This window comes from Centroberyx affinis, unplaced genomic scaffold (genome assembly GCF_046629955.1).
Source record: "Centroberyx affinis isolate AG114_WGS23_722 - 3 ecotype Tasmania unplaced genomic scaffold, CSIRO-AGI_Caff_v1 ptg000697l_1, whole genome shotgun sequence".
Classification (NCBI taxonomy): Eukaryota; Metazoa; Chordata; class Actinopteri; order Beryciformes; family Berycidae; genus Centroberyx; species Centroberyx affinis.
In genome coordinates this window covers 413,920-420,523 of record NW_027279316.1, presented here as the reverse complement: position 1 = coordinate 420,523, position 6,604 = coordinate 413,920, and the positions used below count along the sequence as shown (strand labels likewise).

General features: G+C 40.9%; 1 long non-coding RNA gene across 1 annotated transcript; it reads right to left on the bottom strand.

The window, feature by feature from the left end:
* Positions 1 to 1,076: 1,076 nt before the first annotated feature.
* Positions 1,077 to 3,561, bottom strand: LOC139644048 (uncharacterized). The gene is made up of 3 exons (XR_011695119.1): positions 3,344 to 3,561; positions 1,801 to 1,862; positions 1,077 to 1,248 (listed from the first exon to the last, which is right to left on the bottom strand). It is a non-coding gene; the product is annotated as an uncharacterized lncRNA (long non-coding RNA).
* Positions 3,562 to 6,604: the final 3,043 nt, after the last annotated feature.

The following is a 6,604-nucleotide window of genomic DNA, read 5'->3' as shown; positions in this document are numbered from 1 at the left end:
CTGATACCACACATACCTAACATTGTTTATAACAGTGTAGAGGAGGAGCTGCTCATTAAAGATGTGTGGTTTGGTCGTATATTCATGTTAGAGAAGCAAAGGACTGACTGTAAGATCACCAGTATGGATTCCTCAACCAGCTGGAAAGATCTGGGCAAATGAACAAGAAATGCTCTGTCCTCCCTTAACAAATACCATCAAAGGCACTTACTGGACATGTAAGAGAGAGGTTGCAATGAGGGAAACCAGGAGTGAGTGTATGTACAGTATATGTAGGGCTGCAACTAATGATTATTTTCATTGTGATTAATCTGACAATTATTTTCTCGATTAATCGATTAGTTGTCTGGTCTATAAAATGTCAGAAAATGGTGAAAAATGTGGATCAGTGTTTCCCAAAGCCCAAGATGACGTCCTCAAATGTCTCGTTTTGTCCACAACCCAAAGATATTCAGTTTACTGTCATAGAGGAGTAAAGAAACCAGAAAATATTCACATTTAAGAAGCTGGAATCTGAGAATTTTGACTTATTTTTCTTAAGAAATTACTCAAACCGATTAAACGATTATCAAAATAGTTGGCGATTAATTTAATAGTTGACAACTAATCGATTAATCGGTTCATCGTTGCAGCTCTAAGTATATGTGTAATCTTCCACTCCTTCCCAGTGGCTCTTCCAGACTAGTCCTACTCATAGTATTCTGTTACAGCACCGCACAGCCATCTTAGTAGGAAAATAACGGGTGACTGTAATAAATGAACAGGTGGTTATAATCAAATGACAGCCACAGCCGATGAGTTACCATGTTGGTAGGAAATGCGTGTGACATCATGGGAATACTATGAATACTGTAGATATGAATGAAGTCACTCAAATTAGGGTTGAAAACTGTTTTTGTTTGCAGCTTTTGATTCATTTGGATCATTATTTGGCTCATCTTTAGAAGCCTCTGTCCTTCAAACGCTACCAAAAAAGCCTTAGATTTGAACCAAGACTCTAATGAGAATGAATCATGTAAAGAGCCAGATAGAGAACATTTACTGTATCAGACTGACAGAAAGGCACCCACATAGCTATGCCTCTTGCTGGCTCCTGCAAACTGCAGCTCTCCGAAGGCGTCGGTCGGGTACTCGGAGGAGTGCTGGGCGCTGTCCCAGTGGTTAACGATGGCCGTGCTGAAGTAGTCGCCGAGGGCCACCGAGGCGTGGGCGTCCCTCGCCCCGCCACACTGGCACAGCCTGCCATTACTGAGAGAGGCAGGGGGACAATACATCAGTTGATAAACTCATCTCGCTCTTCTTCTCCTGCATCTCCACAATCATCAAAATGACATTACAGATGTATCATTATCACCTCAACTTTCTCATATTTTTTTTCCAGTATTTTCAATGTTTGGCACCTTCAGTTTAGGCTTGGCTAGAGCTGCAACAATTTAATCGATTAATCGATTAGTTGTCAACTATTAAATTAATCGCCAACTATTTTGATAATCGATTAATCGGTTTGAGTAATTTCTTAAGAAAAATAAGTCAAAATTCTCTGATTCCCGCTTCTTAAATGTGAATATTTTCTGGTTTCTTTACTCCTCTTTGACAGTAAACTGAATATCTTTGGGTTGTGGACAAAACAAGACATTTGAGGACGTCATCTTGGGCTTTGGGAAACACTGATCGACATTTTTCACCATTTTCGGACATTTTATAGACCAAACAACTAATCGATTAATCGAGAAAATAATCGACAGATTAATCGACAATGAAAATAATCGTTAGTTGCAGCCATAGGCTTGGCATAGTTACCTGAAAGAATCTTCTACAAAGGTGGTGCACACTCTTTTCTTGATGATTTTGGGGATCCAGCTCTGAAAACATTTTACACACACACACAGGTTATTGTTTATTACCTTGTCATTTGCAACATATCTCTGTCTTATGTGCGTAATAATTAAAACACAGCCTGTTACTTTTTGGGGACTTGAATTTCCACAGGGAAAGATAGGACCGAAATTCATATGACTGCAGGGTCTTTGAACTTTCGTGTATGCCAACTGTTGACTTTGGCACAGAGGAATAGAAAGGTGGGGTTTGGTGAGCAGGGTTGTGCCTAAACGAGTGGCTGCCACTTCTGGCAAACTGCTGTCATTTTCTACTCTGGTCTGTTGATGTTGTGGGACAGATGGTCAGCACACAGAGGCTATATCTTCGTGGCACGTGCGGCACATTCGTTATAATATTTGTAAGGATGTAGTTCACTTTCGGTTTCTTTAATGTTATAGAGTGCGCACTAAGCGACTGTCTGGAGGACTCAAGATATCAATGTTTACCACTGAATATACTGACACAGCGATAATCAGTGGTTAAGAAAGTCAGCAGAGCTCCAGTTGGAGGAAATTAAATGTGCCCTGCATGTTACTGGTTCTTCTTAAATTTGTTTCAAATAGCGAGGCTGTTTTTCAAGATAACGGGAAATAGCCTATGTGCTTTCCGAAAATGTACAGTTACATTATCCAATTCAATATGCGTCGGCATGCAGACATCACTAAAACTAAAAAATATGTTTGATTTTTTTTCCCTTTCGAGGGTAAGGGGGTTGAATTTTGTATAGCTGCAAGCACATGCTTTTCGCCAATTAGATAGCTGTTATCTACCTCAAATAAACAGGTTGATACAAGAACTGCTGTCTGTAATTAAAGACAGCTGCAGTTATTTTTCCATCGAGGTTAGCATAACGTCCCAGGAACTGGACGCTGGTAAACGCTTGGTACGACGTTGCTCATGTTAAATTATTAAGTGAAAGTGCTCTCATATTCACTTTTACAACCAGGATGCGTAGAAAACGGCCGCTGAGTCTGTTTGATAGTCTAATCAGTGATGTTGCATAGCTAATTCACCGTAATACAGTTAAGTTGTAAACTGTCGAATGTGCCGTCCCCGCACCAAAGTCATCTTCCGCTGAGTTCACACACTACTGTATCGCAATGTAAACAAACCAACAGAAAGTTGGCACGTTTAGACACGACACCGGCGGCTAAAGCTTCATCGCATTTGGTTTTCCAGGAATACCGGTGTTCGTGTTGTATTTCTGCCACCATCGGCTACGTGCTGTCTTTCCTAAGTAAGTTAGGCTGCCTCCCCAGCCGGTAAGCCACCGTGACTCATGTGTCTTCATTTCACAAGCATACATCAGCCCGAACCTCACAATCGCTGCCCAACCACAACATAGGTGACTTTCCGCCGTCTGGATTCCTTTCTTTTTCGTGTTGTTGCAGGCTTCACAAAAAAAAATCACAATCTTACTTACGTGTCATTACAGTACGAGCCTAAAACTTTGAATGACACCCACCTGATCCTTCTCAGATTTAGACCTTTCCCTCCGCCGCCTCCTCTCCTCCTTCTTCCGTGCCGCTCATGTTTTGTTTTTGTTCCCAGTTTGGACTCAGAGATAAATCGTAAAAAGAAGTTCAAGTTTTCTTTCTGGCCACTTTCCAATTAGGTACAGGAAACTATCAAAAATGCCATGTTTAAATCCTCGCTCCGCAGACCAGTCGGAAACAAGGTGCAGAGCAGAACAGGTGAGGGTGTGGTTTTGTTTCAGCAGGCTGAAAGGAAAGGGAGAGCAACCTGACCTAAAAAAAAAAATCCTTTCAAAGTTTGAAAATAGGAGGGGCCACTTATAACCACTAGACGTGTAAAGTCCATGGAGGCATGATAACAGATAGGGCTAGAGAGCAAGGGATTCATATCATCATACCAGAGTGGATTTAGGAAGAAAAGGTGTGATAAGGATGCTCAGGTCAAGAGAGAAGCAGTGATTTTCTTTGATGTGGAGAGGGGAGTTGCTGATTAAACATTTAATTGGATTAGAGATTTCTTGTTTAAAGGATCTATTCAGGTTATTGGTTCAGCTTTATCTAGTAAATACATAGTAGTACTCCTCAATTAAGTGTGATAAGTCCTTTACTGTTTTCTATTAGGCTATGATTAATGAGTCCTCTCTGGAGTGAAACTAGGTGTTGGAGACAATGGGGCCAGTCTGAAAACAGGGAGAAATTTACAGTATGTGGCAAAGAAAATCCAAGTTTCTGATCAGAAGTTAAAAATGATAAAGCGGTGTATAAATGGCAGGATAAATGGAGAAATCAAAGTAATGTTAGTGTAAAAAAGGACATGGGCTAAAGGTAGAAACAGAATGGGAGGATGAGACTCCAGCTGGGGCATAGTGGGCTGAATACAGTTTTGCATAGGCTATTCCAGGGAAACATCCAACAGGATTGTGTGAATATTGGCAGGAGCAGGAAATAGTTGAACATGTTTTACTAGAAAGAGAGAGAGAGAGGTGTGGAAATTGGGGGATAGCGGTCTACAATGGAAAGGATGATGCAAGGAAATGTAGGATTTTTGCCAGATTTTCTGAAAGACAGGGGTTTATTAGAACGGATTTAATTACAAGTAGTCTTATAAAACATGATTAGTCATTTATGAAACCAGTAGATGGCGGTAATACAACAAATGAGGATGTAAACCGCCGGTAAAGAAGATAATCACAGACGTCTAGGCTTGTAGACAGTGGTGTTAAATAGTGCCATAACCGCCAAGAGCAGCTGGTTTTAGTTTCAAAATCACAGATCATTTCACAGAATAGCCCCCCCTCCTTCTCTGAGTCAACTTGTGCTACTTAGTGATATCAGACGAGATGTTTGGTTGCATGAAAACCTTCATAGCCTTCTCTTGGCCCTTGATAGCGGCATAACAGGCTTGTGCAATAATCAACTTTTTTTAATTCAGTCATGTTCGCCTAAAAAAGAAGACAGAACTCCACACCCGCGTTCAGTTTATATTAAATATTTATTTTACAATGAATTTAAATATTGAAGCATTTATATATTTCTTTAAAAAGTCTCATGATTAGGCATTCCACTCGATAGGCTATTGAAACATCCACCTTCCACGTGCGTACAGAGCACGGATCCATAATGAGTACCAGTCAGTAAGTAAGTAGACATATTTTGTGTTAAATAGATAGAGACAATATTCAGAAACTCTCTCCGCCTCCTCAGTCCATCACTGTAGTCCGTCCTCCTGTCACTATCTGCCGTATCCATGCGGGTCGTGCGCTCTTTTCGACTCGTCCATCCCGCTCGTTTTGGCAATTTGATACAACTTGCTGGCCAGGATGTGAACCTCGCACGTGCCGAGCTGGCATCCGTGAGGCGCGCGCCTGGGACGGGACCTCACTGCGACGCTGTCAGTGATGAAGAGGAGAAGGGACAAAACAGTTAGGGTCAGTCTTTTATGACATCAAATACATTTACAGAATAATTTACAGTTTTGTAAATAAATCACAAAAACAATAATTTAGGTTTTGTTAACAGCCATGTAGTAAAGTAGCTGAAGTAAACATTTTATTTTCCCTTTTTATACAAGTCGACTTTCATGCATGTATCCTGAATCAATACTGCAGATATTTTCTTGAATATACAGTAGAATCAAAATATATTGTAACACAAAACTGTAGTCTATTGTCTTTGATTTCCTTGTGCTGTCTATAGTTCAGCAAGCCTGCAGTAAAAAGCAGGACTAGAGCTTCCTATTTACAGCCACTGCCACTATGTTGTGAATGGTTCCACTCCTCTGTCTGTACCTGTTTTCAGGGCGTCCATGTCTCGGTGTTTGTCTTCTGAATGAAATGGGATGATCCTCAGCTCTGGAGCGTGACCCTCCTGTGTGGACCTCTGACCTGTTGACATCTGATGCCTGGACACTGGTCCCCGGGGGAAAAGAGTCTGTGTGTGTCCTGTGGATCCAAACAGAGTGAGGCGTTGATTACTAATGAACCAAACAAGTATGAACACATCTGAATTTCAATGTTCTAACATGTATTATAGTGTGAGCCAATATTTTTTAAATTTCCTATCACTTTTGAAGCAGATCTTTTCAATGTTCCTTTCACAGATAAGAACTGATGGTGTGTTTATGGTCAGTGTGTCTTTTGTATGCTGTGTTGTTTTGTTGTTTGTTTACTGACCTGCGTGTTGGTCTGAGTGGAGAGGCAGCAGTCAAAGTGACAGTCAGTAGCAGCAGTACAGCTATCTCCATACTGCATTGGCCTGTGGCAGAGGAAAAAAAAGATTAATGTTGAGGAAAATATACTTTTCTGACAGCACATCACAGATTATCCATAATAAATGCTCTCTGAATCTCAGTATTAGCCTTAATAACATAGGGAAACAGCATTTTTATCTATTATCACATTTTTCTGATCAAAAGAACAATAACATGAATCCAGGATGAAACTCACCGTCAAGAAAATGCAAAATCCCGCTGTGGCTTTTTGAGTAAACCATAATCCTGAGGTTCAGCTGTAGTCTCTTGTTGATTGCTAGGTGTCCAAGTGTAGCATCCCTCTCCTCCCCTGGTCCTTTATACAGTCATGGTGGGGTGAAGGGGGCGTGTCTGGAAGTTAGTCACTCGACCAACTCCCACGCTTACAATTAATCATTTGTCGTGGCAGTTTTATTGTCTATTTACAGGTGCTGTGATTGTAACAAAACAACCGTTTACCAACAGCGGCCAAGTCTCCATCATAACATTGTACTTAAACTTA